The 13,866-nt window shown below is 40.5% G+C and overlaps 1 long non-coding RNA gene across 2 annotated transcripts; it reads left to right on the top strand.

The window, feature by feature from the left end:
• The first annotated feature begins 4,768 nt into the window (after positions 1–4,768).
• LOC106595729 (uncharacterized) lies at positions 4,769–7,959 on the top strand. Of its 2 annotated transcripts, XR_006767484.1 has the most exons (3): positions 4,769–4,966; positions 5,551–5,589; positions 6,694–7,959. It is a non-coding gene; the product is annotated as an uncharacterized lncRNA (long non-coding RNA). The 2 variants fall into 2 exon arrangements; XR_006767483.1 differs by lacking the exon at positions 5,551–5,589 and having other exon boundaries at positions 4,778–4,966.
• Positions 7,960–13,866: the final 5,907 nt, after the last annotated feature.

Genomic DNA, 13,866 nt, shown 5'->3' with positions numbered 1-13,866 from the left:
GGGGACGGAAATAGCTGGCTAGCTAACCTCGATGGCTCCTAGCTAACAATTATCAAGCTATGACAAAGACAACTAAGTAGCCTAGCTAGGTAACACTGCACTAGTCAAATCGTTCCGTTGTAAAAGTATTAGTATCTACAGCGCTGCTAATCGGTAACGGTTGGCTAGCTGGCAGTGGGTTAATGATGACTACGTGTGTTGACTAAGTCAGGCCGCGTCGCGGCTGGCTAGCTCACCTCGAAGTAATTACTCAAACTCAAAACTACACAATTATCTTAGATACAGAGACAGCAAAGACAACTATGTAGCTGGCTAACTAACACTAACACCACACTAATCAAGTCGTTGCGTTGTAATGTAATAGTTTCTGCAGTGCTGCTAGTCGGTAGAAGTTGGCTAGAAGTTGGCTAGCTAGCAGTGATGACTAGCTAGCTAGCAGCTAGCAGTGTTGACTACGTTAGGAGGACGAAGATAGCTAGCCTCGATAATTACTCAATTACTCTAAACTACACAATTATCTTTCGATACAAAGACGGCTATGTAGCTAGCTAAGAAGAATTGCTCAGATCAAACAAATCAAGCCGTTTGTAATGTAGTGAAGTGTAATATTACCTGTGGAGTGAAGCGTGGTGCGACTGCTCGCCCAAACACTAACACAGTCATGAGAGGGGAGTATGTAGCTGATTAACCCCACAGGCTTTAGTATCCAGGTGAAACTACAGCCACGCTTTGAAGCCTGTGTTTCGGACATAAAGAAGTGGATGGCCAAAATTTCTACTTTTAAACTCGGACAAAACAGAGATGCTTGTTCTAGGTCCCAAGAAGCAAAGAGATCTTCTGTTGAATCTGACAATTAATCTGGATGGTTGTACAGTCGTCTCAAATAAAACTGTGAAGGACCTCAGCGTTACTCTGGACCCTGATCTCTTTTGAAGAACATATCAAGACTGTTTCAAGGACAGCTTTTTTTCCATCTACGTAACATTGCAAAAATCTGAAACTTTCTGTCCAAAAATGAGCGAAAAATTTATCCATGCTTTTGTTACTTCTAGGCTGGACTACTGCAATGCTCTACTTTCCGGCTACCCGGATAAAGCACTAAATAAACTTCAGTTAGTGCTAAATACGGCTGCTAGAATCCTGACTAGAACCAAAAAATTTGATCATATTACTCCAGTGCTAGCCTCCCTACACTGGCTTCCTGTTAAGGCAAAGGGGCTGATTTCAAGGTTTTACTGCTAACCTACAAAGCATTACATGGGCTTGCTCTCCTACCTATCTTTCTGATTTGGTCCTGCCGTACATACCTACACGTACGCTACGGTCACAAGACGCAGGCCTCCTAATTGTCCCTAGAATTTCTAAGCAAACGGCTGGAGGTAGGGCTTTCTCCTATAGAGCTCCATTTTTATGGAATGGTCTGCCTACCAATGTGAGAGACGCAGACTCAGTCTCAACCTTTAAGTCTTTACTGAAGACTCATCTCTTCAGTAGGTCCTATGATTAAGTATAGTCTGGCCCAGGAGTGTAGAAGGTGAACGGAAGGCTGGAGCAACGAACCGCCCTTGCTGTCTCTGCCTTGCCGGTTCCCCTCTTTCCACTGGGATTCTCTGCCTCTAACCCTTTTACAGGGGCTGTCACTGGCTTACTGGTGTTCTTCCATGCCGTCCATGGGAGGGGTGCGTCACTTGAGTGGGTTGAGTCACTGACGTGGTCTTCCTGTCTGGGTTGGCGCCCCCCTTGGGTTGTGCCATGGCGGAGATCGTTGTGGGCTATACTCGGCCTTGTCTTAGGATGGTAAGTTGGTGGTTGGAGACATCCCTCTAGTGGTGTGGGGCTGTGCTTTGGCAAAGTGGGTGGCGTTATGGGTCCTACAGTAGGTCTATGTTTTGTTAGGTGAAGTTATGGGTCCTGCAGTAGGTCTATGTTGTTGTTAGGTGAAGTTATGGGTCCTACAGTAGGTCTATGTTGTTGTTAGGTGAAGTTATGGGTCCTACAGTAGGTCTATGTTATTGTTGGGTGGAGTTATGGGTCCTACAGTAGGTCTATGTTATTGTTAGGTGAAGTTATGGGTCCTACAGTAGGTCTATGTTGTTGTTAGGTGAAGTTATGGGTCCTACAGTAGGTCTATGTTGTTGTTAGGTGAAGTTATGGGTCCTACAGTAGGTCTATGTTATTGTTAGGTGGAGTTATGGGTCCTACAGTAGGTCTATGTTGTTGTTAGGTGAAGTTATGGGTCCTGCAGTAGGTCTATGTTGTTGTTGGGCGGAGTTATGGGTCTTACAGTAGGTCTATGTTATTGTTAGGTGAAGTTATGGGTCCTGCAGTAGGTCTATGTTGTTGTTGTTAGGTGAAGTTATGGGTCCTACAGTAGGTCTATGTTGTTGTTAGTGAAGTTATGGGTCCTACATGTTATTTTTTTCACACTTACCTATTGGTGTGTAGCCCTAACATTCCAAGGCATTTGTGGACATTCTATAGCAATAGAGTGGGAAAGCTGCTGTGTGTTTGGAGAATTAATAGACTCTGCAGTAAATACAACCTGATAAAACATCTCTCTCGTCTACACATTCCGATCGCAATAGCCAATCAGAGCCACAGTAGACCTTAAAACAAACAAGCCATTTGCACATAGGCCTGCCATCATTTACTTAGAACTGGACTGTGTTTTACAGGCAGTTGGGCCTGCCATCATTCACTTAGAACTGGACTGTGTGTTTACAGGCAGTTGGGCCTGACATCATTCACTTTGAACTGGACTGTGTGTTTACAGGCAGTTGGGCCTGACATCATTCACTTTGAACTGGACTGTGTGTTTACAGGCAGTTGGGCCTGACATCATTCACTTTGAACTGGACTGTGTGTTTACAGGCAGTTGGGCCTGACATCATTCACTTTGAACTGGACTGTGTGTTTACAGGCAGTTGGGCCTGACATCATTCACTTTGACCTGGACTGTGTGTTTACAGGCAGTTGGGCCTGACATCATTAACTTAGAACTGGACTGTGTGTTTACAGGCAGTTGGGCCTGACATCATTCACTTAGAACTGGACTGTGTGTTTACAGGCAGTTGGGCCTGACATCATTCACTTAGAACTGGACTGTGTGTTTTACAGGCAGTTGGGCCTGACATCATTCACTTAGAACTGGACTGTGTGTTCACCATCTGGGACCATTCAACAGCCTAGATTTACCAGGTTATTACTTCTAAACAAAAATAATTTTGGGCTTCTCATAGGCTTACAATTGTTGTTTTTATTGTTGCTTGAACAGTCGCTAAGATAATATTTGGTTGTGATAGTTGCAAAATACCTATTTTGGACACAGCAGTTGTTAGCTTGAATGCTAATGCTAAGCTGGTAGCAAAGCTAGCCAAAGAGCATTTTACTGGTTGAAGTTGAAGTGTTTTTTAAGTATAAAGCAGTTGAATTGTGAGGATGACACAAACATTTATATTAAGCAGAACATTCAATCCAAAAATAGAGTGAAATGGAGGCTATTTTTGTTGTCATTCTATGAGAACTTCCCTGAGTTTTCCCCCATGGTGGGGAATTCGTGAATAACGACATAGAGCTTAATGTGATTTTCCTTGAGTAGCACTCCTGATCTTGCTCTGATTATGTGTGGTAATATTCAGAATACATTGTGAAAAACCACAAATCTTCGCCCACCATTTTTGCTCCACGCAGATGTACTACATCCATAACTAGCGGTTTCTGCATTAGATTGGGCGTTCCCTTAACTAAATATGCAAATAAATACCAGAACGCGCCAATAGGATCTCGCAAGCTCCTGCTTGGCTCTGCCCACTTCCCTGCTTGTTCTGTCCACTATGATTCATTTGCTCCCTTTGGAAACGATAAACTCTGGTCTATCTTGAGTAAATTATACAAATATTTGGCCACACAGTCCGTGAAGAGCATGAGGTGTGGCTGACTTTAGCTATCTTGAGCTCGCTACCGAGCTAGCATACGACCTCGGAATCACAGAGTATATCAAGTTGACATTGCAAAATTATGCATTGTGTGTAGTTTAGAAGATGTCGGAAAAAAACAAGTTAATAAATATGTAATAACGCAAAAATATATAACTGTTTGTACTTAATAGGTAACCACATCATGACTACAATTAATTTACTACATATTTACACACACTATGTTGTTACACTGGTGAGTAAAAACTCATGATTCCTACCTTTTAACTTTTTGTCTGAAAATTAAATATACATTTTACTCAACTGCGTCAGCAGATTACGGTGTGGTACTTTAAGGTGATGCTGTTGGTGTGACGTATAATCTAGTGGACGGGACGCTTCTTTCAACAGCAGCTACAGTTATTCAGACACCTCGGTAGCTTGCTAGACAAAATAGCCGAACCAATAAAGCTCTTTAGACGCTTTCGTAGAGCCACTGTGTTTTAAACCCACTTCTGTCGTCTAGTTAGTTATCCGATTTCATTTCATATTTACGGTGTTGTTGTTATTAGTCAGCTAGCGGGCTGGTTAAGTTAGCATTAGCCTAGTTAGCTAACATCTCCGACCATGAGCTCACTAAGCTACTCTCCTCCTGCTAAAGAAGAGGAGATCTACTGGACGGAGAAAGAAACTCTCGTGAAAGTGGAGTAGAGGGTGAGGCTGTTACCGTGAAAGAAGAGAAAGACGTTTCAGTGAAAGAAGAGGAAGACTCGTTCAGAGTGAAAAAGGAGGATGAAGAGGAGGATGTTACAGTAAAAGAAGAGGAGGAAGAGAAAGAGGATGCCGTTTTTAGAGGAAAGAGGATGCCGTTTTTAGAGTGAAAGAGGAGGAGGGGGAGATGACTGTTAGTTACATCGAAAAAGGAGGAGGAAAAAGAGGAGGAAACTGGATATCTGGGCCCGGTTTCCCAAACGCATCTTAAGGTGTCCAATGGTTCTAACAATGAATTTAGCCTGAAATGGTTTTGAGAAACCGTTCCCTGATTAACACTAGTAAGTACTGTCTTAAAAACAGAGGCACAAACTCTGCAGTTGTTGAACTGATGTGTGGTGTTAAAGGGGAATATGCAGTTGCTACATCCATATTTGGACTTTTAAATTATTTATTTATAGCCATTGATTCTTGAAGAATATAACACATTCCTCATGAGCTTAGTTCAGTTGCATACAGGTACCGTTATAGCTTGCCATTGTTTACAGATGTCTCGTTGTGGGATGAAGCAACGTTAAGACAGCTAGCTGAGCTGGCCAGTTGCGTTCTGCTGTTAATGTTTGGTTTTGATTGGGACACATGCTAAGATGGCTGGCTAGCTAGCTAGACATTATGAAATGATTTTTTTGCATGTTCAACTAGCTGGCTAGCTAGATGAATATAATTTACATCTAGCCAGTTGGTAATTATGAAGCTAAATGTTGGCTCAATCTAGCTAGTTATCTTGTCTGCATTTCCATTGTTGGGCTGGAAGCAGGTTAAGTGTGAAAATGGCATTTTAGTACCGCAGTCTACAGGCAATAACAAGCTGTAGGACATTAATGAATTCATGTTTTAACCTATTTTTCTGTAATTTGTCTACCAGTACAAGGAGACGGTCGAGGGTGAACAAGTAATACTTCAGGTATTTTGTCTTTGTACTCTGAGCTTGTTGCTTGGACTTGGGGGTCAATTCATGTTATTGCTGGTATACAGCTTTGAATGACTATTTTAGTCTACTTTCCTCCTTTACAGTTTTAATTGTCTGGAGCCTGGTGTTGTTGTGGCCAAGGAGCTTTCACTCAGATGGAACCAGGTTTCAGCTGCTGCTCATTGTTGACGTCCTTCCTCCAAGAGAGGTGAAAGCATCCCCTGGACTGGACACGACCCGGCCTTTTCACTTTTTCAATGAAAAGGCCGTGAACATTACATGTCCTGGTCCAAAGGGCAGGACAGAAATATGCTCTCAGGCTAGATGAATTTGTTCATTTAATAACCTGAACCAGAGTTACTCAAAGGATCTGATGATATAGGCCTCAGTCTAGATATTGGTTTGACCTTCATGTGTTTTAGGTTTTTCCTAATTGTAATCTACTACCTTTTAGTACTTGAAGTTAATAAAGTATTTTATGGTTGAAATCTTAGTTTTTTTTAACCACTACCTCACTGCTTTATCACATGGCCACATTCTCATGTTCCAATGTGAATTCTTTAAGAGATGGGCGGGTCTAAGGCTCCAGAGGGTGTTAAAGATGCTAAATGGGCGTGAACAAAGAGCAGCACTGTAGATATACAACAATAGACAATGTAATACTGTTAATGGTTTGCCTAATGGGGGAACCTGGTGAGATAATGTTCAGAGAATCCAGTTAGGAAATTTGGTGAAAGTATTCCTTTTCTAAATAATATGTTTCCTGAGGATTAATATTTTGCGAACAAAGAGCAGCACTGTAGCTGTACAACAATAGACAAAAAGTAATCTGGCACACTGCTTCAGGTTTCAGCAACTTCAATCATTTATTTATAGCCTAGAATCATCCACTATACTACTGTGAAAACAATAAGACAAAATATGTATATTGTTGCTCACTTGACTGTTTTTTTAAGATAATTGTCAAATAAGTTTGTAAAAGCATTTACGTAAATTGTTGTACACAACATCATGGGCATCACCTTTTAGCTAAAATAAACAGTGCATTTCTGCAGTTGTGGGCCTTTAACCATGTGTATGATTTTGTTGTTCACACAGGAGAAAGACATGACAATCGTGGATTCTCTGGGGAGTCTCAACAACATCATGACGCTGACGAGGCAGAGAAGAGTCTCTCACATCAGAACACCTCAAGAAACACCAGCAGAGACCCACAGGGAAGAAATCTCACCACTGCTCTGTCTGTGGGAAGAGTTACTCAAGATCAGATTCACTGAAAGCACACCAGAGAATTCACACAGGGAAGAAGTCTCACCACTGCTCTGACTGTGGGAAGAGTTACTCAAGATCAGATTCACTAAAAGTACACCAGAGAAAACACATTGGAGAGAAACCTCACTGCTGCTCTGATTGTGGGAAGAGTTGCACCTCTTTAGCAACCCTAAAAATACATCAGAGAATCCATAGAAGAGAAAAACCTTATAGCTGCTCTGACTGTGGGAAGTGTTTTGTTTTGTCAGGACATTTAAAATCACACCAGAGAACACACACAGGAGAGAAACCTTATAGCTGTGATCTATGTGGGAGGAGTTTTAGGCACTTAAGCAGCCTGATAGTGCACCAGAGAATACACACAGGAGAAAAACCTTATATCTGCTCTGACTGTGGGAAGTGTTTTGTTTTGTCAGGACATTTAAAATCACACCAGAGAACACACACAGGAGAAATGCCTCATAGCTGTGATCAATGTTACAAGAGATACTCTGATAAAAGATCTCTGGTTAAACATCAGACAATTCATTCATGAATGAGTTGTTCAATGTGGGAAGAGTTTTACTGAATCTAGAAAGCTGACTTTGCACCAGAGAAAACACACAGGAAATATACTTTACCACTGCTCTGACTGTGGGAAGAGGTTTGTTTAATCAGGACTTTAAAAATCATACCAGAGAACACACACAGGAGGGAATTATCATAGCTCTGATCAATGTGACAAGAGATCCGTTATATCAATGAAATAATGTCACAATGTAATAGGAGTATTTTAATGATGTCATAATGAAGGAACCCTACATGTTTGCCCTGATCTATTGATTTCAGCGTGCTATGGATTGAAATGAAGAGTACTACTATGTGATTAACAAAAAGTGACTGACAAAAAGTCGTTATGAAAAGAAGACTACGTTGTAGTTGAAAGTTGAAAAGATGTCTTGTAAACAACTTAATTTCAATGTACTTGCAGCCTTGCAACACATGGACACAGTATAATAAATTGGTCTATAATCAATTTTATTAACAATCCTACATCAGTCCAGTATTTCTTGTCAACATTCAAGTGCTAATTGTCTTTATTCCACTACTGAAGAAGCATGACTCAAATCACCTCATATTTCAAACATCCAGCCTGACAAAAGATACGTTTTATTATTCCATGCCTCACCATTAAGTTAATTATTGCCAATACATATTAACAAAGGGGTGTACAATTGGTTTTGATATTTCATAATATTAGCATTTTTGTAACACTTGCATAAATAATTATGATTAATAACTGAATTTTATTGGTACAATTATGTTGTTTACTATCAATGTTATAAAACTAGCTTATATTTTTGGTTGGATATTACATCCTATTCTTATTATTTTAATCAATGTAATTTCCTTAGAATGCTCATTAGTCTTTCAGTTTTATTGTTATTCTTTAGTTTTTTATCCTTATGATTGTTGTGTAGTAAATATTTCTGTTTTTATTTTCATCCATTTTTATTCGTTTTTTCCTGTGAAGCCCATTGTGTTGCATCCATGTCTGAAATGTTCTGTATAAATAATGCTTGATTTGATTTGAATATATTACAACAAATTAACCCAACTGCCGACTTTAACCAATTCAGTGCATTTTTGTTGAAAATGAAAAATGTTGAAATCAACAATACGTCAAATGATTCAACTACTGAAAACTGAAACAAACAAATGGATCAAACAGATCAATCCCACTTTTCCAGCCTGCTGAAGGCGTGGTGGAGTGGTAAACACCACCCCCGGCTCTACCAGGGACTTGAGGTGGTCTCCCACAGCTCTGATTATGTCATGTAATGTGGCCTTGCCGTTCCTTTTCTTGACTGCCCCTGCAACACAGAGAGAAACACATTTAGTCATATTATGTTAAACACTTAAAGTAATGGATATGAAGCATCTACGGCCTCAGTTACACCTGGCACCTAAATGTGACTTCTGTCATCTGATCACTCCAAGCTGCATTTGGTCTGGATGCACAAAAGTCACAATTTCCTCAAATTAGGTTTAGATCTGCCGGGATGGGCATTATGTTCGGTATTGCCAGAGTATCTGTGACCAACAGATGCATATCTGTATTCCCAAGAGGACATAAATGTTTTCCATCTAAACCATGTGTGACCTCTCACCTCTGGCTGTAGAAGTGTTCTTCCTAACCAGTCCCTCAACAGCTCTCTGACTGAGCTCCACCATCACTGGGTCTTCAGAGGAGAGGAAGGCTGAGGAGGGATGGAAGGATGAATGGATCAATCAGTCAACAAGGCAGTAATATAAAGAGAGTGTTGATAATCTTAAATGTCCATCTCCCACCCATGGAGAGACCTATATACTGTGTCCAGGGTTGAGTAGGTTACTTTCTAAATGTAATCCGTTAGTTACTAGTTACCTGTCTAAAAGTATCATCAGTAAAGTAACTTTTGGATTCCCCAAACTCAGTAATGTAATCTGATTACTTTCAGTTGTTTGTTTTTTTAGATTACTTTCCCTTTAAGAGGAAGGCTGAAGAGGGATTGTTAGCGAATTCTACCCTATGTTCAGACAGGAAACTTCTTTGATCAGAGTTTAGTTTGTTTAATAAGGATTGTAACCCGGAGTTTACACTTACAGCAATATGGAAGGAAACACACTCAGTTCACAAGATAGTGTTTTCCGTTTTTTAATTCACTACTGAGGTTCATCCCGCCCAAGGTGATGTCCCTTAACTGTAATACCATATAAGCTCATAAATAATAGTTGCTAATACAAAGATGTTTCTGCTAGGCAGAGTTAAGCTTTTTGAGTTATTGGCAGTTGGTCTCCCAATCCTTCTTCCTCTTATTGCTATCATGTGTTAAGCAGAGGTAAGACAGGAACATAGTATCAACAGGAACTGAAGGTATAGTTTCAACAAACAGTCATATGATTTTGGTACAGTTGACCTCTTCATGCACTTACAAGGTGTCTACCACTGATTCTTAATCTCAAAGCTAACGCAAAACATTAATCATTGTACTTTTGTAATTACAGGTGTTCCTATAATGTACAGATATTATAACATTCATTTCAGGATGGAAGGTAGAATGGATCAATCAGTCAACAAGTTAGTTATTTAAAGAGAGTGTTGATCAGCTTAAATGTCCATCTCCCACCAATGGATAGACCTACAGTGCATTCGGAAAGTATTCAGACCCCTTGACTTTTTCCACATTTTGTTACGTTACAGCCTTATTCTAAAATTGATTAAATAAAAACTTTTCCTCATCAATCTACACACAATACCCCATAATAACATCACAATACCCCATAATGACATCACAATACCCCATAATGACTTCACAATACCCCATAATGACATCACAATACCCCATAATAACATCACAATACCCTATAATGGCATCACAATACCCCATAATGACATCACAATACCCCATAATGACAAAGTGAAAACATGTTCTTAGAAATGTTTGTAAATGTATTAAAAATAAAAAAACAGAAAAACCTTCTTTACATAAGAATTCAGACCTTTGCTAAGAGACTCAAAATTGAGCTCAGGTGCATCTTGTTTCCATTGATCATCCTTGAGATGTTTCTACAACTTAATTGGAGTCCACCTGTGGTAAAGTCAATTGATTGGACATGATTTGGAAAGGCACACAGCTGTCTATATAAGGTGCCACAGTTGACAGTGCATCTCAGAGCAAAAACCAAGCCATGAGGTGGAAGGAATTGTCCGTAGAGCTTTGAGACAGGATTGTGTTGAGGCACAGATCTGGGGAAGGGTACCAAAAACTGTCTGCAGCATTGATGGTCCTCAAGAACACAGTGCCCTCAATCATTCTTAAAAACGTAAGAAGATTGTAATAGAGGTCGACCGATTATGATTTTTCAACGCCGATACCAATTATTGGAGGACCAAAAAAAGCCAATACCGATTAATTTGAAGAACACAGTGGCCTCCATCATTCTTAAATAGAAGAATTTGGAACCACCAAGACACTTCCTAGAGCTGGCCACCCGACCAAACTGAGCAATTGGGGGAGAAGGACCTTGATCAGGGAGGTGACTAAGAACCCGATGGTCACTCTGACAGAACTCCAGAGTTCCTCTGTGGAGATGGGAGAACCTTCCAGAAGGACAACCATCTATGCTGCACTCCACCAATCAGGCCTTTATAGTAGAGAAGCTAGACGGAAGCCACTCCTCAGTAAAAGGCACATGGCAGCCCGCTTGGAGTTTGCCAAAGGCACCTAAAGACTCTCAGACCATGAGAAACAATATTCTTTGGTCTGATGAAACTTTGATTGAACTTTTTGGCCTGAATGCCAAGCGTCACGTCTGGAGGAAACCTGGCACCATCCCTACAGTGAAGCATGGTGGTGGCAGCATTATGCTATGGGGATGTTTTTCAGCGGCAGGGACTGGGAGACTAGTCAGGATCGAGGGGAAGATGAACGGAGCAAAGTACAGAGAGATCCTTGATGACCCACACAGCACACAGCCAAGACAACACATGTCCTTGAGTGGCCCAGCCAGAGCCCGGACGTGAACCCGATGGAACATCTCTGGAAAGACCTGAAAATAACTGTGCAACGACGCTCCCCATCCAACCTGACAGAGCTTGAGAAGATCTGCAGAGAAGAATGGGAGAAACTCTCCAAATACAGGTGTGCCAAGCTTGTAGTCTCATACCCAAGAAGACTCGAGGCTGTAATCGCTGCCAAAGGTGCTTCAACAAAGTACTGAGTAAAGGGTCTGAATACTTATGTTAATATGATATTTCCTTTTTATATAAATATACATTTGCAAATATTTCTAAAAAACAGTTTTTCCTTTGGCATTGTGATGTATTGTGTGTAGATACATGAGGGGGGAAAAACAATTGAATCAATTTTACAATATGGCTGTAACGTACCAAAATGTGGAAAAAGTCAAGGGGTCTGAATACTGTATATTTGCGACTGTTTGACAAAAAAAATATTGTGTCGACCAACAGCCTATCGACCAAACAATTGACTAGTCGACTAATTGGGGTCAGCCCTAATAGCCATTTATTCTTGAAGAATATACAGTTGAAGTCGGAAGTTTACATACACTCAATTAGTATTTGGTAGCATTGCCTTTAAATTGTTTAACTTGGGTCAAACGTTTCGGGTAGCCTTCCACAAGCTTCTCACAATAAGTTGGGTGAATTTTGGCCCATTCCTTCTGACAGAGCTAGTGTAACTGAGTCAGGTTTGTAGCCCTCCATGCTCGCACACGCTTTTTCAGATCTGCCCACAAAATGTATAAAGGATTGAGGTCATGGCTTTGTGATTGCCACTCCAATACCTTGACTTTGTTGTCTTAAGCCATTTTGCCACAACTTTGGAAGTATGCTTGGGGTCATTGTCTATTTGGAAGACCCATTTGCGACCGAGCTTTAACTTCCTGACTGATGTCTTGAGATGTTGCTTCAATATATCCACATAATTTTCCTTCCTCGTGATGACATCTATTTTGTGAAGTGCACTAGTCCCTCCTGCAGCAAAGCACCCCCACAACATGATGCTGCCACCCCCGTGCTTCACGGTTGGGATGGTGTTCTTCGGCTTGCAAGCCTCCCCCCTTTTCCTCCAAACATAACGATGGTCATTATGGCCAAACAGTTCTATTTTTGTTTCATCAGACCAAAAAGTACAGTCTGTATGCCCATGTGCAGTTGCAAACCGTAGTCTGTCTTTTTTATGGCGGTTTTGGAGCAGTGGCTTCTTCCTTGCTGAGCGGCGTTTCAGGCTATGTCGATATAAGACTCGTTTTACTGTGGATATAGATACTTTTGTACCTGTTTCCTCCAGCATCTTCACAAGGTCCTTTGCTGTTGTTCTGGGATTGATTTGCACTTTTCGCACAAAAGTACGTTCATCTCTAGGAGACAGAACAAAACGTGTCTCCTACCTGAGCGGTATGACGGCTGCGTGGTCCCATGGTGTTTATACTTGCATACTATTGTTTGTACAGATGAACGTGGTACCTTCAGGCATTTGGAAATTGTTCCCAAGGATGAACCAGACTTGTGGAGGTCTACAATTTTTCTTTCTGAGGTGTTGGCTGATTTCTTTTGATTTTCCCATTTTCCCACTGAGTTTGAAGGTAGGCCTTGAAATACATCCACAGGTACACTTCCAATTGACTAAAATGATGTAAATTAACCGATCAGAATTTTTTTTCTCCCATTTTCAGGAATTTTCCAAGCTGATTAAAGGCACAGTCAACTTAGTGTATGTAAACTTCTGACCCATTGGAATTGTGATACAGTGAATTACAAGTGAAATAATCTGTCTGTAAAGAATTTATGGAAAAATTACTTGTGTCAAGCACAAAGTAGATGTCCTAACTGACTTGTCAAAACTGTAGTTTGTTAAGAAGACATTTGTGGAGTGGTTGAAAAACGAGTTTTAATGACTCCAACCTAAGTGCATGTAAACTTCCGACTTCAACTGTAACTTATAAATGCCTCAAATGTTTCAACTGTATTACCCCATCACAAAAAACATTCTGCTAAGGCACTTGTCTCTCTCTACATCGGTCAGCTACATTGGTGAGCATAGTTAGTAGAATAATGAATGTTTTGGTAAGATTTTGGCACGTCAACTTTTAGAAGGTTAGTAGGAAAGTTAATTACGTAAACCACCCAAATATACTCACATTCACTGAACATTTAGTATTTGACTCAGAAGAAGAAGCCTGAAGTAGGAGAGATTACTAGAAACAAACTCGGTTTACCGTTTTATCTGTGGATTAATTGTCTGAGTAGAGGACATTGTGAATTTCAGGTAAAATAACAACTCCATGTTTATATCCCAGGACAAATGAGCTAGCAACAGCAAGCTATCTAAATTGCCTTGAATGTTTCATGTTTTTCGACCAGTCCCACAATTAATATAGTTGGTTCAGAGTTCGTTTTGATATTTCAAACTGCATGACCTGATCGAGTCTGGTGTGACAAAATTAACGTTAAGC

Source organism: Salmo salar, unplaced genomic scaffold, assembly GCF_905237065.1.
Source record: "Salmo salar unplaced genomic scaffold, Ssal_v3.1, whole genome shotgun sequence".
In the NCBI taxonomy this organism is placed as follows: Eukaryota; Metazoa; Chordata; class Actinopteri; order Salmoniformes; family Salmonidae; genus Salmo; species Salmo salar.
The sequence above is the reverse complement of the archived record's forward strand: the minus strand, read 5'-3'. Positions and strand labels throughout refer to the sequence as shown.